Here is a 21,533-nt window from a genome sequence, read left to right on the forward strand (position 1 = left end):
AAATTTTTATACCTCAACAAAGTTGTTTAAAAAAAATTAAACAAGGAATTTTTGAAATACCAAGGCATTTGATTGTGGGTATTTAAAATTGAAAGCCTGAAGGTACATTCAGGTCCTGAAAAACCAAGCTGACCATGCACAGGCCAAAGTTCTGACAACACGGAATCTATGACTAAGCAGAGGGAGGCAGCCAATGGTGAGCAGAGAAAGTATCAGACGAGGAGAGGGAAGGGGAGGCACAGAGAGAGAGACCGCCAGGGTCCGGGAGAGATGGAGAGAACCGCTGGTGCGTGGAGGTGATTCATCTCCCAGCAGTTTTCCAATCACAATCCCAGTCCACGGGTTTTCCTTATAGTAGCACCTTTCCCCTCCTTTTCTAATGAAGTGATTTGACTTGTGACTGAAAGAACTTGGTGATAACAACTGCCTGATCACCCAAAGCAGAGTTCCTTTCCCCCCGCTTTGTGCTCTCACAGTCTATTGATGTTGCAATCATTGGTGGATGTGTTTACAGAAAATGTGTTTTCACTGGAAAGAGCCTGGCTCTGGGGTCACACAGACCCAGGCTTTTTTGCTATGTTTTGTTTTCGAGATAGAGTCTTCCTCTGTCACCCAGGCTGGAGTGCAGTGGTGCCATCATAGCTCACGGCAGACTTAAAACTGCTGGGCTCACGCAATCCTCCCACCTCAGCCTCCCAAGTCACTAGGACTATAGGTGTGTGCCACCACGCCTGGCTAATTTTTATATTTTTTTATAAAGATGGGGTCTCACTATGTTACCCAGACTGGTCTCAAACTCCTGGAAATTCTCCCACCTCAGCCTGGGATTACAGGCGTGAGCCACCACACCCGGCCAGATCTGGACTTAACCTTGGCTCACCATGTATGAACTCTAAAACCTTGGGTCCATGACTTCTCTTTGGGTCTTCTTCACTCTCTCATCTGCAACACTGGAATAACCCAATTTGTGAGAACTTACTGAGATAACATAGGAAACACCAGGGCTGTGCCCAGGTCGTAACAGGTGCCTAGTCAATGTCAGTGTGATTCCTTCCCACTTCCTCCTCCACTGGCCTGCGAATGGATGGAAGAAACCGTGTCTTGTTCATATGGGATTCCACCCTGGCATCAGCACTTTGCCTGGCGGACAGAAGGTATTCATCAAATAGTTTTTTATTTAATTCAATAATTAAATCCATAGAATTGTGTGTTCCAGCCTAGTAGGATCACCCAATTTAGCAAATAAAAATACAGAATGCTCACGAACGATGAATAATTTTTACAGTAACTGTGTCTACTCATACTTACATTAAAAATTATGCATTGATCTGTAATTCAAACTTAATTGAACATCCTACATTTTATCTGGCAACTCCACATCCTGACCATTAACTTCTTATCAATGGACGCATTCTGCTTATAGGTACTCTGCATTTGCTTCTGCAAAACTCATCTTCTTTTCAGAAAAAAAAAAAAAAGAATTAGGTGAGTGCTTTTTCTGTGTGGTTGCCATGAATGAATCCTATGGATAGCACCTGTTTGTTTGAGAGCTTACTGTGGGGGGCCCCACGAAGCCATGTGCCCTGGAGAGTTCTGATGTGCACCGTTGTGCAGGTGCCATTGTGGATAGCTCCCCCTTCCACTCTCAAAAGCGAGCCGGTGTGGACGATCAATGATTGGCCTGCTGTGTGCCAGGACATCAGCCCATGGGATCTGCGGCCAGGGGGTAGATGCTGCTACTTCCTAAGGCATCACACTTAGGCCTCTCCCTGGCACACTTCCTATGTTACCTGGGAGGAAACTGAGGCTCGGGCAGCTGACATGAGTTGCTCACCGTGCCCACCACTGGCTAGTTTCCCTGTGTCACAGGGCGGTTGCCCACCCTCTCGTTGGTGCTTCTCTGCCTTTTCCCCACTCTCGATGTGCCTCCCATTTTCCCTGCACTTCCATACTGCATGAGTCCTTCTTTCTCTCTGTGTCTCTGTGTCTCCCCCGTGTTCTCCCCAAGCTTTTGCGTCTGCAGCCCTTCCGCGTCTTCACCAGCTCCCGACACCACCGCGCTCCATTCTCCTACACCTGCTGCCCAGCGGCTGTGCCTGCCACTTACGGGGTGGTCCCCATTTGCTGAGAACCAAGAAAAACACTTCGTGAGACTAACACAGCATTTGCCCTGGGGGCTGCGCCATGGTTTTGTGCAAACACGAATTTTGACAGTGGGACCCTGTGGGTGTATTTGGAAGGTGCAGCAGCCACAGGAGGGAGGGCTCAGCGTGAATGACAATGATAATTGTCCACCCTGGGCTGTGACCACACAGTCTCACTGCCTTTTGTCAGCCACCCTAGGAAGTAAACAGCATCACGATACCTGTTTCATGAACAGGGAATAGGGCTCAGGGTCAACACCAAGCCCATGTACTTCCTCATGCACCATATGTGACGTTTCCAATTACATTGTTTTGGGGGACCCGCCCCCTGGGTAACGGGGAAAGGTCACCAGCAGGTAAAAATGGAAAAGATCCTGAATAAGAAGACTCAGAAATGCTTCCTTCAAGACATGCCCTAGACCCGGACAGACGCTCCCGTGGGCGTGTGTGCATATAGACTCGGGCTTACCCCCACCAAGACTGTCACAGATCACCCGTTTGTTCACTTGTTTGGCTTTTTATTTTTCCAGCTTGGTAAATATTCAGAACAGGTGGACCTAAATAAGGAACAAATGCCATCTAATTTGAACTTGAACTCCTGCCTCACAGACCAATGCTTCAGTCAGTCCATGAGGAAAAACAATTATTACACTCCAGCTAGCACAGCCACCGGCTTACGAAGCAGCATCAGCCGCACAATGTTTTATTGGCAAAGAGAGGAACGTTTGAAAAAAAATCAATTTTGTTAAAAATAAACAAACTATAATTCCACTTGCCTGACTAGAGAATATTTCCAAGGCAAATGAATAATGGCATGGCATTTTAGTTCCCAGAAACTATTCCAGAAGCATCCTGACAACATGTTACCTAATACCGAGCGCCTTGGCGTGGCATTCAAGGCTCTCGGGCATCTGCTCCTGCCAACCTGTCCTCCCTCACTGCCTGTCCCTTCCCCAAGTGAACCTGGGCTCCAGCCATGATGGGACTCGTGCAGCTCCAGTGAACACATGGAACATGTTCCTGATCATTCTTCAAGACTTGATGCAGCCACCACTGTCTCCATGACAGAGAGACTCTTTCTTTAGTGCTCTCATAGGACCTGGGACATCAGTCCTTGAATACTGCATGTAGCACATTAATGGAATGGTTTTTCTTTTCTATACTAGCGTCCATGGAGCATTTACAATGTGCAAGACATGATTCTAAGAGTTTTTATGTGTGTTATAACAGTCTTTACAATACTTTTATGAAGTAGATAAAACTGTCATGTTCCCATTTTTACAAATAAGGAAATTGAGGCACAAAAAAGGGAGGCAAGTCATTTAAGGTCAACAGCTAGTAAGTGGTGGAGCCAGGACTTAAACCCAAGCAGTCTGAGTCCAGAGTCCACATGCCTAACACTATCCTGTATTTTTCTGTCTTTTTAATGAAACAATCAGGCCCAGGACATGATGCATAGAAAGTGCTTAATAAATGCAAGCTGAATGAACAAACAAATGAAACTATTTCTTGGCTCTCAGTGACCCTGGGCTGCTGATGTGTAACGTCTGCTTTCCGGATGCGGCCACCACCATCACAAGCCCCTGGAGAGAAGAAAGTCAGCCTGGCCCTGTGCTCCTGTCCGAGGAATGCACCTGGACACATGGCAGGCCCTGGTTAGGCACAGAAGACCCTTGCTCTTTAAAAGAACATCCACTTCCACTGAAACAGGTAACTGCTTCAGGGAATGACAGGTTACTCTTCTCTCTCTGAAGATAGAAACTGTTCCTTTGGCCCAGAGTGAGTTCGTTGGAAAAAACTGATTTCACGCTTTGCTGAATCTGATTGTCCTTGAACACCAGAGCGCATTATCTGCCTGCCTGCACTGGCTAAGTGCGGCTGCTGAGACTGCGGTGCGGGCCCCTCCGTGGGGGAGATCTTAGATCTCAAGCCTCCGCTGGTCCCCCAGGAACGCGGGCGAGCGAAGCCATCCAGTCCCAGCTTTTCCAGCCTGAACACCACTTTCCTTGCCTTTGACTCCCCTGCCCCTGCCCCCTTATCCACCGTTTCCTCCCTGGGCTTCGGACCTGTTTTCCCAGCTGCTCACCCTAGGCCTTTTGCCCTTGGTTGCTCCAAAGGCTCCTAGCCTTAGCTTGCCTGAAAGGGAACTTTCCTCCCCAAACCTGCTTTGCTTGTGTTCCTATTAATGTCACCTTCAAGTAGCCAGTCCCCAAGCCAAGAGTTCCCTCAGTCCACCTTCCCTGTGTCCCCTGATGTTGACATCCCGACATTAGCAGGTGGCCTGAGTTCCCCACCTCCAGCCCCGTGCACAGGAGGACGTGTGACCACTCACTGAACAAATGGCCTGGCTGCCTGGACGGATGAGGGCCTGGACGGAGGGGCCTTCCAAAGGGTTGTCATAGGCCCCGTCCAGAGGCAAGCGTGTGACGCAGGGCCCAGCTGGAGGGTGGCGCCTGGCCTGGGCGGCAGCATGTGTGTGTGATCACGGGCAGGGAGGCGAGAAGCTGAAATCAATCCGGGCAGCCTGGTGGCCAACCCAGGTGTTAAGCGGATGGAAGAGTCCAGGTAAGGTAACGAGAAGGAAGCTGGGAAACCAGGTGGAAAAAGAAATGCCGACAAACCAGAGCCCAGCACCCCTTGGAAGGCAGAGCCTTCTGGCAGAGGAGGGAGTGTTTCTAATGAGTTTGGCGTGTTGAAGGGAAAACTTACTTCAGAGCGCCTTTGGGTGCCTTTGGAGGAAGTTCCTGAAAAGAAGGCAGATTTCAGTAGAGCCCCTTCCTGAGCTTTGGATATGCAAAGTAGTTCAGGGTCTGTGGGTGGAGGGTGGAGAGTTGAGGTGTTCTCAGGAATTAACAGAAATCTAGAGATTAGGGTGGAAATGTGGCAGCAGGGAGGGGAGGAGAAGGTTCTCCAGGCTGGGAGAGGAGACGACAGCAAGGCCTAACGAGCAGCCTGGCCAGGGAGAAATTTCCCAGGGCAGGAAGTGTCCGGCAGCTGTAATATCTAGATGACAACAAGTAAGATTTGATTGTAGGTTGTAATCTCTAATGTGGTGTGATAAACTCTACCTGCCACCCCAAAACTTTAGGAAGGTCTATTCTGTAAGAGGCCTTTTTATATTAATGATTGAGAGGGAAATGAAGAACAGATGCATAAAGCAGAGCAAGGAGCTGTCAGAGGAGGAGATACCGGAAGGATGCTGTGTCCTCCCCAGGCATGGGATGGCGTTTGAGTCATTGTTCTAGATCTCTTAAAGGTGGAAATGCCCGGCTGGGTTGGAGGGCTGGGCCACCCAGCTGGCCGACCTCTGCACCAGATTACTGACCAGGACGAGGTTTGAAGCGGACAGCACTAGAGAAAGTTAAGCCTGGAGGAAATGTTTAAAATAGGTATCTGTGGCCACATGCCTGTGGGAGAGGCGGCTGTTCCTGGCACTGACCTGAGCAGGCCTTGGGCAAAATAGAGTAGAAAGGAGATGCCCAGAAATCCGGCCAGAGAATGAGCCGACCCGTAAGGTTATGGACGCAGATTGAAGAGGAGCGAAGGAGGGCGGCTCTGTGTTTGGGCTGAGAAAGTGGGGCAGAGAGGGTCCACCCGGGATGAACCTGCCGGAGCTGCTGAAGGAGAGAGGGCTGGAGAGACGCGGCAGGAATGAACGAGCAGCTTCTCTGCATCTGTCCTTGGGGCTGAGCCAACTTGGATTTAACTTTGCTCTCCTCCGGCTGACGGAACAAACGCCGGTGGACTCTACCTGGCTGTGCTCTGTATTGTTGGAATCCCCAGACCCTTCGGCAAAGCTCAGTTCCTGGCAGAACTGCTGCTGGAAAACCAGACCACAAAGTCCCTCATCCCCACCCCTAGTTAGCCTCTGAGTTCTGCAAATTCTACTTCCCAAATAGTTCATGTCCTCCTTTTCCTCCTCTTGCTCCTTTCTTTGCCTCTTCCTCGTAGGTCTGTTGTCACGGGGCCTGATGCTCTGTCCTTGCCGTGGGTTAGGTCTCAGACCTCCCTTCAAGGGCTGGGCACACGCCAGCAGGTGCTGCGTGCGTGCATGCTAACAGAATAGTTTCCAATTAAGAGCCAAACCCTTGCATTCTGTGCTGCTCCCACCCCCATTTTCTGGCTTCTAGGGTGGTTTCTTTTCCTTAAAAAAGCATGCCCGCTGCAGTTTCACACTCACATTTAAGTGTACAAGTAAAATTTGCCAACGTGGGAGAACTGGGGCATCTTTCAATGTGTGCTGAGACCTCACAAGTACTGTTGCCCTATTCTGTAGCTTTTTCTGGATCTGGGGACCAGGAAGCCCCCCTGCTCCACCACAGTGGATAGCATGGCTGTCTCTGAAGCTCTAGGTGTCCCTCCCAGGGGCTGCTTCTCTTCTCCATCTTTTTCCTCTCTTCTGGTCCTCTCCTCCCCCTCTAAGTCATCATGTATTAGTATTTTCTACAATGTCAGGCATGGTAATAGGCTCTGACTATAACTTACTGCAGTTAATTCTCAGCATCACCCTCTGACATAGGTACCAGCATCCTCATTTTACACCACTGAAGAGACTTACTTATCCAAAGCCCCACGACTAGGGAGCAGCAGTTCGCTTGGATCCCAAAGTTGAGTCTTTCTGCTGTGCTGGGCTGTCTCTCGCGTGGGCCAGGTTCATCAGCTGGGCCCTTGTCCTTACGCCCTGCAGCCTCTCCATAAAGCCCTGTTGGTTGGCTGTTTCTGTTGGCCCCTTCCCTGAATTCAGATCTGTTATTAGATCAAGTTCCTTTCATATTCCTGGTTTCACTTATTAAAAACCTTGATTGCTTTCTACCAGAGGATATATTTATTATGGTCCTTACCAAGTTTTACTTTGATTCTCTCTGTCTTCACTGCTGTGCCATCAGCTAGGAGAACATGGCCATGTCTGACTCATCTGTGTTGCCTTCAGAATGCTTTATCCAGAGAGTAGGGCACTAGAGACATTCAGTTGATGTTTTTGAGTAAAGGGTGACGGCACAGTATAGAGAATGGGCTCCACGGTCAAATAGTGCTGGGTCCAATCTATGCCATCATGTCCAGCTCTGTGACCTGGAACAAGATCTTAGCTCACGTTTCTGAACCTTGGCTTCTAAAATGAGGAAATAATAGCACCTTCTCAATATAGTATGAGGATTACATAAGAAATGCACATAAAGAAATTAGCATGCTGCCATAACAAAGTAAGTGTTAATCAGACGTTGGCTGTTATTATTGTCGTTGTTGTTGGTGGTGAGTGATTATGTCCTTCCTGGATCCTTTAAGACCATCCAGCACAGCTACCCAAACCTCCCAGGCCTGTTAGTGGCCATCCTCGGGACCTTTCCCATAGTTTCCACTTTGCTCTCGCCCTGACCCCATTCCCCCAGTTGTGATTTCTGGTCTTTGCATCCAGCCTTTTGATTCTAATCTTGCCTCTGCCCTTTGCATGCAGATGTTATGTTTGGTCTCCCGGTGTTTGACCTGTGGATGCTCCATCATGGTTTTGGGTCTTTTGGTTCTTCTCAAAGCTTGGGGCCTGATCCTCTCCTAGTTCCAACCGAAGGTCACCCAATCAGCCTTAACTCTTTCCATTTTCTGTTCCCACCCCTTCTGCAGAGTAAGGGAAAGAAGGAAGGAATAAGGACAGGTGGCAGGGAAGGAGGATGATGGGAAAAAAGCAAAGAAGAAAGGTCTAAAGTTAGGCTCTCCTAACTCTTCTCTGGACTCTTTCACCAGTGCCCAAAATTGCATTGCTATTTTTAACCACCAACCCTGAGGTCACTGGAATAACAGTAATAACTAACATGTATAAATCATGTATTATGTGACAGGTACAGTTCAAAAGCACTTCACATACATTAACTCATTTAATCCTTAGAACCAACATAAGAAGTAAGTACTAATATGATAGTAATGCACTTTTAAGGTGAAGAAGTCAATACACACTTCCCCATGTGTTTGAGCAACCTGCTGGAGGTTGCACAGCTAGCACAGTAGCACGGCCAGGATTCCCACCAAACAGGCACTCAAGTCCAAGCCCAGTTGCTGGTTCTGCATTACTATGAGCAGATCCTTCAAAGGACGTGTAGACTGGTTTTGAGGCAACCTATTCAGGTTTGCTTACTACCTGGGGCTAGTGGATTTGGGCTGTGATCAATATTTGTGCTCAGGTATTACCCTAGTCCTCCGAACAAAATTTCCCCTAGAGGGCAGCCAAAATTTGAGAGGCCCTAGAGCCTGGAGGCAGGATCAAGAGGCCCATCCACCTTCCCCATCCTCTCACACACACAACCAGGTCTCTCCAGGTCAGGAGCTCTCACCTAGCGCTGTGCCCAAACTCGACACATGCTTTGAGCGCATGATGCTATTTATACAGATCTCTTACACTTGTACTAAGGATTTAACAAAATAATACTTGTGAACAATGTCTTTCAAATAAATAGATGCCTTTCAAATAAAATCATCACTGTTATTTGTATCTCAAAAAATTCCAACTATTTGAGGGGCTATTGAAGAATTTTGACACCATTGGAAGAGGTGAGTGGGAAGAAAAGCTGTTCCATTTGCTCCTTCTTGCTGTACGGGGGCAGTTGGGCAGAGTTTCTTTGTAGGGGGCCAAATTGTATTTGAAGACCTTGATATAGTCGAAATTCTGCTTTTTGTGCTCAGACTGTGTGGAGAAAGAGCAGCCTGAGGGTCCCCCCTCTCCCCTCACCCACCGATTTGCATCAGAGCCCTGTCTGGGGCCTGGGTGCTCATTCCTCAACTTTGGTCTGTAAACAAACCCGCACGCCTGAGTAGCCAGTATGGGTGTTTGTCCAGAGCAGTTGAGGAAACATTCCCAGCCCAGAGGACACAGCTGCGGAGGTTGTCAGAACAATCTAGGCTTCTAAGAATAGGCCAGGCTTAGCCTAGCAAACATGGCCCCGGCCTGGGCTTGACCTCCGGATGCCACGTGTCACCTTCGGTGGGAAAATAAATAGTCTCCTTGTCTGGAATGCGCGCCCCTTCTCTTGAGGAACATGGGAAACAGCCGGCAATTGTGTGGGAGGAAAAGCCCGTCTGCAAGCTGTCCTCAGAGCATGTTGCAGGCCCGCTTCCCGTCGGCAGGTCAATACTGCCATTGTCTCCCCTGATGGGTGATGCTTGTCACTCAGCCTCCCAAGACGCAGGCTCTAGACTTCAGGATGGGCCAGGACTGGTGTCCACAGAATCTTGTAAAGGAGGGGAAGGGCAAAGGGGATGCAGGTTGATTAGGGGAATCTTGGTGCTGCTCGGCTTGTAGGCAAGAATACATACAGACAGGCGGAGAATCCAGGTCAGGGCAGTGTGACTCTCACTCTTAGACGGTGGCTGCCAAGACTTGCCCTGCATCCTCAGAGGTGCAGAGAAAAGGCAGAGCCTTGAGGTGGGCGTGGGAAGCTGGCCGGGTGGTAGCGAGTTTGCCAAGCAGGCACCGAGCGAGGCCATGGCCTTCTTACCCATTGTCGTACATCTAAACCTCCAGGACTACAAGAGGAAGCAAACACCTTTCATCTTCAGAACTAAGTTTAATTAATTGATAATGGCTATAAGGATCTAATATATCACAAAATGTCCTGACACTGGGTTCAAACTCAGTGGGAAAGAGTGGTGCAGTTGACTAGCAATACCTGCCATAGGTCCAATGGTGAAGGGCTGGGAGCGTCAGCATTTGTGCCCGTCTCTGCCATCCTATCTCCAGTCCCCTTCCACACATGTCCCCGTGCCTGTCAGGCTCTCTCCTTCCCTGGATCCCTCCCAGGGCTGACTACTGTCTACCTTCAGCTACCTTATCCCTGCCAGTGAAAATGTTTTCCACCACTCAAGCCAGAAACCTAGAGCTTATCAAGAATTTCTTTTCCATTTCCCCCCAGATATGGATAATTTACAGATCCTTCCAGTTCCTTTTCAGGATCTTTCTAATCCACCCTCCTCCTTCCCTAACTGCATAGCCTTTGTCTTAGCTCATTTTTACCTCGATGAGTACAGCAGCCATCTACCAGGTCTACCTGACTTTGACCTCTTCCCATCCGGCTTGACATCCCCCCATCACGGCTGTCATACCCACCACAAGAGTGATCCCAGGAAAGCTAATGTCAAGAAGGAGAAGCCCAGCATGGTGGCACATGCCTGTAATCCCAACTACTTGGGACACTGAGGCAGGAGGATCAATTGAGCTCAGGAGTTCAAGGTCAGCCTGGGCAACATAGTAAGACCCTGTCTCTAAAGTAAATAAATAAATACATGAATAAATAAGAATTAGAGTCTCTCATGGAAGTACAGAGTAGAATGGTGGTTACCAGAGGCTGGGAAGGGAAGAGGAGCTGGGAGTGGATAAAGAGAAGTTGGTTAATGAGTACAAAAATACAGTTAGATAGAAGGAATAAGTCCTAGTATTATATAGTACAGTAGGGAAATTATAGTTTCCTATAATTTATCGTATATTTCAAAATAACTAGAAGAATTATAATGTTCCCAACACAAAGAAAAAAATAAAAGTTTGAGGTGATGGATGTCCCCATTACCCTGCTTTGATCATTACACATTGTATAAACATATCAAAATATCCCAGCTACCCCCAAAATATGCACCACTATGATATATCAATAAAAAATATACACCCCAAGGTTTGAATCCTGGGTCATTCAACTTTTACTAGCTGGTTCTTCTAACGCATGGAAAAAAAAATTAGAGGCTCTGAGAGCCTCAGTACAGAGAGGAAGGACTCTGCAAAAGGCGAAAGAGCTGTCCGAGATGGCTCCGGGCAAATCACAGCTTCGTGGTGTCCCAGTGGCTAAAATTCAAGCAAGATAGTTCTCTAGTTTCCTTGCTCTCTGCTCTGCCACTCACTCACACACACATACACACACACACACACACACACACACACACACACACACACACACACACACACATTTACCTTGTTAACTGATCTCCTGAATACCTTCCAAAAGATCCTCAAAGACCTGTTTTATTCTTTAAGCTCTGAATTCTAAGGAAGTTAATAATTTTCTCTTGTTCTTCCAACAGCCTCTTTATCTGTTGTTCTGGTCATTTTGCTCCTGTGTGCAGAGGAGTCGGGTGCCCAGAGCACGGGCAGCTGGAGGCGAACACAGACGACCACTGGGAGTGAGTGGGCGGCAGGACAGAGCGGCTCACTGGGCTCGGGCACTTCTTTTCTTGGAGAGCCAGCCCTCAGCAGGGGCTCTGCCCTGGCCAGCAGAGAGCAGTTACAATTTGTTCCAGCCACTACAAGGGGATAATTTATTCCCTGGAGCAGTGGGATGGGCTTTAGAGGCATAAAAGAGAAACAATAGCATTTTGTAATAAACCCAGCAGATGCCCTTGCCCGAGAGGAAGGCAAGTTGAGTGACTCAGACATTAAACTGTCAGACTGTGACTGGAGACAGGTCAAATGAAGATAACCCTTGGACAGGGCCAGGTTCTCAGATGCCGGGGAAGGCTTGAGCCGCCTACTGGTGAAGGACAAATAGGACAGTTTCCAGAGAGACTTCGAGAGAGAGCCAGGGAGCCAAGCCACCGCTTTTAATGGCAAAATCCAAAGTGCTGACTTTCGTTTTAGCTCACAAGCATGGAACACAGCGTCTTTGTGTTGCAGATGGCAGGGAGAGAAATAGTTATCTTTAGGATTTTCAATGGATGTATTATCTGTTTTGATCATTTGGCTCCAGAAGCTCTAGAAGCATCCTGAGGCAGGAGGAGAGAGAGACAGAAATACAGACAACAGGAAATGCCTACGGCATGATATGGCCAGGAGGCTCGGGAGAAGGTCAGAAGCAGTGAGATCCGTTAGAAGGCAATTGTCAGTGCTTTTTCTAGGTAAAAGTTGAGTGGATTTTTGAAATAATTAAAAGTTAACATTTAAACAGAAGAAATACTTTTACTCTTTTTTTTTTAAGGAAATTCTTTTAATATTCTTCAGAGAAAACTTCCCTGTCCCCTGAGACTGGATTAGATGAGCCTATTATGCAAACTCATTGCCTCTTGTACCTTCCCTTGAAGGCACGTCTCATAATTTTTAATCATACATCGATATTTTTCCTCATGTATTTCCTATCTATTCCCCTACTAGGCTATAAATTCTGAGTGTGCACAACCAGGTTGGCTTTTCCATCCTGCTTTCTCTCCAGAGCCTGGCACTTGCATCTAAACATCTAAACTCAAAGAGACTGATGGTGATGATGGACTGTAGGGTGGATAGGGAGGAAGATGAGGACCTGAGGGGCAGTAAGAGTGAAAATGAGAGGGTCTATAGATGGAAGGGCCAAATGAGGATGAAGAAAGATCACAGTCTGGGTTATAGAAGGTTGGCAGGAGGTGATGGGAGGCATAGAACTGAGATTGATTTTAAGAGGAGGTGTAGCTATTGATGGTGGCAAGATCTAAATAAGAGTAGCCCATGGGAATTGGAAGCTGACATGGGGTGGAGAAATTAATCACAGAAGGGCAGGAGCTGAACAACGGAGGCCAGTGGCTGGTTGTATCTTCTCCGTAGCCGTTGACATTGACATAATGATTGCTGGGTCAGGCAATGTGGGGGATACAGGGAGATCAGTGGATGACAATAACCAGGAGAGGTAGCAGCTGGCATAGTCTGATGGCATATGTTTCCTCCATCCATTTTTTCCAGCAAATATTTACTAAGTGCATACTATTTATGAAGCCGGATGTAGGCTAGGAATGATACAAATGGAGTAAACTACTATCCCTCCTTCAAGGAGCTGATATTTACTACCTGTAAGTGTAAGTAACATCGAAAGGCATTTATAGATTCAAGCATTATTGATGATCTTAGTCTGTGCCAAGCATAATGCTAGGGCTTTCAGGATACAAAGACTCATGGATCTCACCTTCAAGGAGTTTATCAAAGAGGGGGAGAGGCAAACAACAACATAGAAAATTACACCCCAACCAGATAAATGTGAATATTGAGATGTACACATGACATCCAGAGGGCATGAGGAAGTATTCTAATTGAGACTGAGGAAAGGGAAGCAGAAAAGATTTCCTAGAAGAGAATATGCCTGATTTCAATTTTGAAGAAAGAGTAGAGGGAAGGGGTGGGTGAGAGACAGGCTAGAGATTGTTCTTGGCAGAGGAAATTGTGAGTGGAAGGGTGACAAATTCTGAGACCTATAAGAAACTCTGTGTGACGGGACCTGAGGGGAGGTGTGAGGAGTGACAGAAGATGAAACTTGAAAGGAAAGCAGGTGCTGGATCATGAAGATTTTTTTGACAGGCTAAGGGCTTGAGACTTCATCCTGTAGAATACCAGGAAACCATGAAGTGGAGGAATGCCATGCATCTGAAATATTAACAACAAATGATGGAAACAAACAAAGAAACTCAACTCAAACTACCTTAAGCAAAAATATGACTTTAATGGTCATATCACTAAAACGTGTGAGGGTAAAGCTAGCTTCCGTCAAATCCGGATACAGACCTTAAATTATGTTATCAGGATAGTCCTTCTGCATCTCTTGGTTCTGCTCTCCTGGATATTGGTTTCATGCTCCAGCTCTTTGGGAGGTGGTGGTTCTGAGTCTGTATCTACCCAGAATTAAACCTGGTGGAAAGAGCTTTCTTCCTGGCAGTTCTCACTTGAGTCCTAGGACTCTTTCTGGTTAGACCTACTTGTGGCCAGGCTGGTCTGTGCTCCACCTTTTTAACCAGGGGTGGTGCCCCATTCAAACACTAGGGAGGGGATGGCGAAGGTGGTTCCCCCACATTAGGGTATTGTCACCAGATTGGGGGTGAATGAACATAGAACAGGTAATAACAATAAATGTGTGCTCTAGTTTTAAGAAAGATTGCTCGTGGTAACTATGTAGAAAATGAATTTGGCAGGGATACCTGGAGGAAGGAATACTGATTAGTCAGGTGGTCCCAGGCAGATAAGAGGTGGCAAGGACCTAAGGTAGTGGAAACATGCATAATTTTTAGATGAAAGCAATAGAATTTGGAGGATGGATGGTTACTGAGGAGTCAAGGGTGAACCCCGTGTTTCTAGCTCAGACAACTGGGCAGTGCCATTCAGTGGAGACAGAGAAGCTAGAAGAGAAGCAGTTTGGGTGGGGGTTGAGATTAATAACTTTAATCTGGGCATCTTCAGTTTAAAATGCCAGGGGAACACTTAAGTGGAGGTCTCCAGTAGGCAGTTAAATTTAAGAGTCTGGAAGTTGAGAAAGAAATCTGACCTGGAAGTGTGGATTCTAGTGTCTTCAGGTTATAGATGAAGATGGACTCCATGAGTTGAGGGCCAGGAATTAGATAACCCAGGAAAGGTGTATAAAGTAAGAAGGAAAGGGAGTTCAGGAGCGACTCCCAAGCTTGCCAGAATTTACCAGAGAGATGTGTTGTACACCCACATCAAGCATCATCAAGAAAGGGAAAAGTGAGGCCGAAGTGCCTGGAAGCTGCCGTGTGGAGGGAAGGGGATGCCCACCCCCCGCCCCCGCCCCCGCCCCACGCCCCGAGAACAAGGCGGGCGCACTTCGTGGGAGTGCGGCCAGGCGGCACCTTTAAGGGCGAACAAGCTTCCCAAGCTTCAGTGAAGGCATGAGGGCAAAGGGAATAAATGCATCGTGAGCATGTTACAAGAAGGGGGGGTGTTAATTCTAGAGTGTGGGGTTCTAGCCGGCAGAGTGGAAACATTTGGAGGGAAAAGAGTAGAGTATGGGGAGATGAGGCCACAGAAGGGGACTGGTGACCACAGGGGCTTGAGCCAAAGATGACGGGGATGTGGGCAGGTGGGGACAGGCGGGGTTGAGGTTCTCAGTCAGATGCTGCTAGATAATACCACTCCCCTGATGCGACTCTCCAATGGCCTCTCACCATTCCTGGAATAAAATGCAGCTCCATGCTCTGGCCTTCTAGACCCCCTGGTCCGGTCCCCGACTGCCTACCTCCATGCCCAGGCTCTCCCTCCCTCAGTCTCCACCCCAGCGCTCTTCCTGAACCTGCAACCCCCCAGGTGTGCTCTCACCTCAGGGCTTTTGCATCAGCTGTTCCTTCTGTCTGCGATCCTCTTCCCTTACCCATGCTGGCTCCTTCAATGCATTCGGGTTTCAGTCCAAATGTCACTTTCTTCTCCTGCCTCCACAAGTCACCTTCTTTCCCTAGACGCCACTTTGCTTCCTTCCCAGCGTTCACTACTGTCTGAGACGCTCCCATTGTTGATGTCCCCTTCCTCTCCACCCGAGCGTGAGACCCAAGAGGTCTTACACCTTTTTCTGTCTCTGTTCATCATGTGATCTCCAGCATCTGGAAGAGGCTGGCACAAAGTAGGTGCTTCATAAATATTTACCAACTAACGAACAGACTGAATAAATGAATATTTTAAAGTAGCAACCTCCTCTGTAGGCTCTGGATAGAGCCATGGTCAGATTCCTTTGAGCTTTTAGGAATAAGCAGGTTGACATATTGTGAAATGAACAGTCACTCACAATTATTCAAACAAGACACTTTTCTCTCATGTAAATTATTCTGAATATCACACAGGATTTCCAAAAGACCAAACTTTGCTTATAAAGAAAAGTATATTAAAAGGTGGTTTCCGGGGTGAGGGGGGGAAATGGGCATTTATTGAAACCTTAAAATCTGTACCCCCATAATATGCCAAAATAAAAAAAAAACTTAAAAAAAAAAAAAAGGTGGTTTCCCATACAACAAGCCTACTTAAATAAAATATGGCAAACAATGGTCCACCCATAAATAGGTTTTCACAGGACTCATTTATTGCACAAAACAAAAAGCTACTCTTACCTAAAATGCTTTTTGGTGTTTTAATTTTAAATACAAATGTTATAGTGCCACATTCTCAGGCACTATTGAAGCTTAATGAGATAATGCTGCACTTGACAAAGACTATCAGAGTCCACATTCTATTTTTGTCGTAACACTGTTCTTCCTAAAATAGAACTTTTAAGGGGAGTAGCATGGGGTACAAGCTCCTGAGTAGGTTTTCCTAGAAAACCGAGAATGTGGGAAGAGATAGAGCCATGAACCAGAAGAGGGACGTTAATGTTTTCCAAATTGTGTTTCAAAAAAGGCTAGTGTTCCTTAGCTAGAACAACAAGCAACAAAATCTGGGTGGGCGTGGGAGAGGGTGGGATTCTGTCAAAATAAATCTGGTAGTGTAGGTATTAAGTTAACTTAAACATGCTTCTTTACTGCAGGACTTCCACGCATTTGGAGATTTTCCTGAGCTGGGAGGTGAGCAAACATATTGTTCTTTTGATCTTAACACTTCCCGAAGCAGCAGCGACTGACGCGGGTCATGGTGCCGATGGTAGTTGCATGATTCTTTGATTCATGAATCTTTGACTCAGCTTTGATATACCGGAGCACCAGGGCAGGGTAGCGGGCTGTGGAAGTGGTAAGAGATGAGTCGATGCACACAGAGGAGGGAAGCTGAACAGCGGCAAAGGCAGAGCTTTGACGACCTGTTACCTTGAAGGACACAGGCTGCAATACTAGAGGTGGAAATGTGGGAAGTGCTGGGATTTTAAGCAGAATTCATGCTAGCTAAGCCAACCCACATCACAAAGGCTCTCAAGCCTTCTTCCTCTGCTCCCTTTAATTTATTTGGCTAGAAGCCAACTCTGGCACAAGCGTTTCCTAAGGTCTGGAGTCATCGTCTGCATTCTATTTGGTTTAAAGCTTATTACTGCTTCTCTGTTGATTAGCATAAATTTCGGTAGGAAAGATCCTCTCCTTTTCCTTTCATGCAGTTCTAAAACTAAGACTTTCAGAGAGGCTAAGCGTCAGCTTGGTATTATAAAATATGAGTAACAATGCGTGTGTATATAATATAACATATTATTTTTTTGTTACAACAAAGGATTTCTTAAAAATTCTTTTGCATGACCCATAGGTCTTCTGGATGCTGGCTGGAGTCGTGGTGGGCTGGAAGTACACCAGTTAACAAGCCACAGCCACTGCTGTCACTTGGATGTGCCTCTGCCTGGAGAGAAAGGCCATCTTGCTGCTGGTACACATGACAGGCCCTCTTGGAAGGGCCTACCAAATCATAGATGCTGGTCCTTTGGCCTCCCAATAAACCATGGAGAGAAAATAAGACAATTATATATTGCAAGGTGGAATACAAATTTCATGAGACAGGGTCAAAACTGGTTTTATGTGGTTCTAAAGAAGAAAGAAATAAATGATTGGGGAAGGGTTGTAATCAGGGAAGGTTTCAAGGGCCTTGAAGGATAGAAACTACACCTTTGGGGTAAAAAAAAAAAAAAAAAAAAAGAGTAGGGAAGAGGCATTGGGTCAGACGGTTCCTGAGTCAGGGCACCAGGTGGGATGAACTCTACCCTGTCATGACACGTGTGGGTAGAGGGGGCCGCAGAGTGCAGAACAGTTGTTAGCAGTGTGGAATTGCGAGAGTTCCCAAGCACCTATTCTTCACTTGATTGGAGAGGAAGACAACCACAGCTGAAGACTTCTTTGACATATTGGACTTCAGAATCAGTCAAATCTGTGTTTGAACTCTGACCGCCTATATGCCTTCAAACAAATTATATAACTTCTTGACCCTCCATTTCTCCAACTACAGAATGAGGATAATAATGCCTTTCAGAATCGCTGTAGAGAGTAAATGAAATTGGTAGTTAGAAGGTGTCAGCCCAATACTTGGCACACAACAGGTGTACAATAATTCCCTTCTGCTTTAGAATAAAGGGCGCAGTAGAGTGGTTCATAGAAATGAGATTTTAAGATCCTGGTTTGTCTTGAATAAAGAAAAGCACACGTGTTAAGCACTTCTTGGTGGTATCCCACATATCCACCCAGGAAAGGGTTTTCAGTTACTGCTTAGGCATGAGGGCGCTTATTTTAAACTGTGTTTAGATTATCAAGAAAAATATTTTTTGGTGCACCTGATGTCTCTCTACTCAAAAATGCTAGTTTAATTTCTAGTATTTCTTTAGAGGTGGGGAGAAGACTATAGTAGCCAAATAGGAAATGCAGACAAGTGTTTTTAAAGAAAATGTATCAAAAATTATATTGCCAATCCTAAAGTTGGTAAAGAAGTGAAAAAAGTCAAAAGCACCATATATGAAAAATCAATATGTCATATGATGGTAAGCATAGTTGCTATGGGCCAAAAATAATTCAGAAAAAAAAGTTGAATTCATTGTTAGAAAAAAGCTGAGGCTCAAGAGTTGATTATATTACTAAAAGAAGAAAATAGTGTATAATTATACAGATAAAGATGAGAAATAATCAAAAGCCATGCATTCTTTAATGTAGTGTTTGTTTTTCCAGAAGCTATTTCTAAATAAATGATATTTTATAATGGGAGGTGTTACAATATAGGAAATCCAATATTTTCTGGTTTGGGTCCAGATCACTTTTCTTTGTCATTTCTGCCTTCTGTCATATTCACTGACCCCATGCAGATCTACACCCATTCTGCATGACACCAGCCACCCCCTTGCATCAGAACCAATCTACTTCTTTCTCTCTGCAATTGCTCAAAGTTCAATTTCAAGGAATAAAGCAGAGGGGGGCTGGCGGTGTGCAGGCCAATGGCAGTGAAGCAAGGTTGTGTTGAAAGACTTGGAATGGCCGTGCTCCCATGTCCCTCCCATAGAGCTGGTCCTCTGCCCCTCCAGCCTCACCCCTTCCTGGAGCTCTGTCTGCTCCCATTAGTGCCATCTGCAGCTTTATGCCTGCTTCTCTCCCTTCTTCATTGAAATTTTACATAGGCCATGCAGTAATATTGTAGTAGCTCCCCATTCTTATTTTGTTCACTTGCCCAGTGTATTAAAACGGACTTGTTTCAAATAAAAATCTGGATTTCAGGCTTTGCTTTAAAAATGGAGAGATCTGGTAATACTGGTCTGTCTTCCTTCATGGCAATAATCCGCTGTCTCTAAGGAGGATGGCCTGTTTCAGACGGGGGTACTTGACTTCCAGTGTGACTCCCTATTATTTTATACCCAACCCTCTGCTCTCATTTCAGTTCGCAGCTGGACCTCTGTAGGCATGTGACTGTGACCTTACTCCACAGGCCCCCTTCTTGTGACAGCTCCCTAACCTCCATTCTTTCCTTGGATAGTTTATTTCTGCCATCGACCCTGGCATGACCTGTCCCTGCCTGCCTAAACCTGGGCCAGCTTTGACTTCCAGCCATCCTAGGCTTTGCCCTTGGACCCAGTCTTGCGGGTCAGTCCTGCTTGGACTCCTTGTATTCCAGTACCTGGGCTGGACGGTCAGTAAGAAGATCTGCCAGATGGAGCCCCAGATCTCCTGTTTGAGCACAAAAAGTAGAAGTGGAGAAGACAGGTGTTCCGCTTGCCTCTAATAGATGCATTTTTCATTCCCCTGTCTTTTAAATCTGCATAAGGATGAAAGGCTGCTACGCTCTGTTCTCGTTTGACTCTCCCAGAGTTCTACATGGGATTTCGTCGGTTCCAAAGGGAACATTACAGAAAAGACAGTTTTTCTATTTCCTTTCTTCATAATTAAAGTGTCCTTTTGCCAATAGTAAATCTATGGGAACTGAGTGACGAATCAAAGCAAGGTTGTTCTGAAGGGGGGTGGAAGCCCTGGCTCTTTCATTTATTTTTACTCTCACCTAATTAGACTTTTAAAAGGAAGCCAGAAGGAAGGAAAGAAAAAGGAAAGAAGGGAGAGGAGGGAGAGAGCAGAAGATCAACCCTCACCCCCACCCCCTGAGCTCCTCCTCTGTGCCCCCGCCAGAGATCTATGATAGACAAACCTCAGGAGCAAGAAGGAGGAGAAGGGACGGGTCTCCCTCGCCCACCTCCCTCTGCACTCATCATGCTCTCCCTCGCCCTCCCCGGTGCGGTGCCAGTGGCCAGACGTGGCCTTACTGGGGGTGGGAAGAGGACACAGCCACACTTAACGTGCGGAAAAGCAGGTGGGTGCTAGACATGAGGCTGACTCCAAGTCAAGACCAAGGTGTGATAACTTGGTTTTGGGTCCCTAATTTTGGACTTCCAGGTACCCAAGTGGGTAAAAAGGTGGCTGAGGATGGAAGGCAAGAAGATCTAACATTAGGCAATCCTAATGAGTTCCAGTTCCTGGACGTGTGTTGATTGAATAATGGGCTCATCCTCCGGTGACCCATTCAGTAGGTAAAAGGCAACCCAGGAGGCTTTATCTGTGATGCTCTTTTAAAAATTGCTTCAATCACGAGCCATTATAAAGCCCATAATGCTCACTGGATATCCCTGACTGGATAGAATTGGCCTTATTTAAAGAAGCGAAGACAAAGAAGAAAACCTTTTCTCTTTTGATTTGTGAGCCCTGGGTTGCTCAAATGCTTCTCTTCAAAGATTATTTTTCCCATTTCATGCCCGTCGTTTTATTTTCTGATACCTGCTTAGAAATAACCTTGTCTTTCTGCTATTTAGTTATACCACATAAATCCTTTTGCCGTTTCTAAGAAGCCACGGAACCCCCGCTCTGCCCGCCTTCCTCGAGAGCCCGAGCCGCCACCCGGCCCGCGCTGCCACCGAGTCTGGCTTCGTGTGAGAAAAATTAACGAGCTTCCTCCTGTTGAGGAGTTGGACGGAATTTGTAAAATGGGATTTAATTGGGGCTGAATAAACTCTGCTTTAAAATTCTTCACACATCAGTCTCTGCTCATGGGTGACAACAGTGTGCATTTGCTCTGGATTGTAACAGAATCCTAGTCCCACTGCCCGGTGCCACCGAGAGGGAGGCCGCCTCGGGGACCCCCGGGTCGCCTTTCGGAGCCGTCAGTCACTTGGCTGCTCAGCTCGGCGCCACCCTGGGAGAAGCGCCAAGCCCAGAGCCCTGACTAACAAAGGAAACTGAAACGACAAGGGAGCCCAGACAGAACTTTTGGGCAGAATTAGAAGCTTTCATTTAATGACAAGCCGTGCTGGTTAACGGCCACGAAATGCCCATCGACTGGTGCTGCCCTGATGGGACTTTGGAAAACGGGGCGCTACCATTTGCTACAGATAGAGGAGGCAAAATTAGACCTCTGGTTAATGAAAGTCCGAGAGAGCTTAGCAGGAAAGCTCGTCTCCGACCCAGAGCTGCGCCATCGCATAGGGACTCTGCAGACGCCACAGATGCTGTCGCTCTTGGGAGGGGCAGGGGGGTGGAGTTTGGTCTTTGGCGTGAGACTGAGGAATGGGAGGGGGGCTCACGACTGACCCCTGGGGGTTATTTGTACATAGACCCCTAAAGCAGGGTGGAGAGGTGCAGTTGCCTGGAAGACAGGATCTGCCTCTCTCCACTATGCAAATGGAAGGCACGTCCAGAAACCGGATGTAAACAGCTTGCACCTCCTGTGCCAATCCAGCCCATTGGTATCGGCTGCCTGGAAGGCCATAT

General features: G+C 46.9%; 1 long non-coding RNA gene across 1 annotated transcript; it reads left to right on the top strand.

Annotated features, from left to right (window-relative positions):
- Positions 1-3,756: 3,756 nt before the first annotated feature.
- LOC142870469 (uncharacterized) lies at positions 3,757-17,178 on the top strand. Its single transcript, XR_012918838.1, has 3 exons — positions 3,757-3,854; positions 16,364-16,400; positions 17,062-17,178. It is a non-coding gene; the product is annotated as an uncharacterized LOC142870469 (long non-coding RNA).
- The last annotated feature ends 4,355 nt before the right edge of the window (positions 17,179-21,533 follow it).

Source organism: Microcebus murinus, chromosome 4 (assembly GCF_040939455.1).
Source record: "Microcebus murinus isolate Inina chromosome 4, M.murinus_Inina_mat1.0, whole genome shotgun sequence".
Taxonomy (NCBI): Eukaryota; Metazoa; Chordata; class Mammalia; order Primates; family Cheirogaleidae; genus Microcebus; species Microcebus murinus.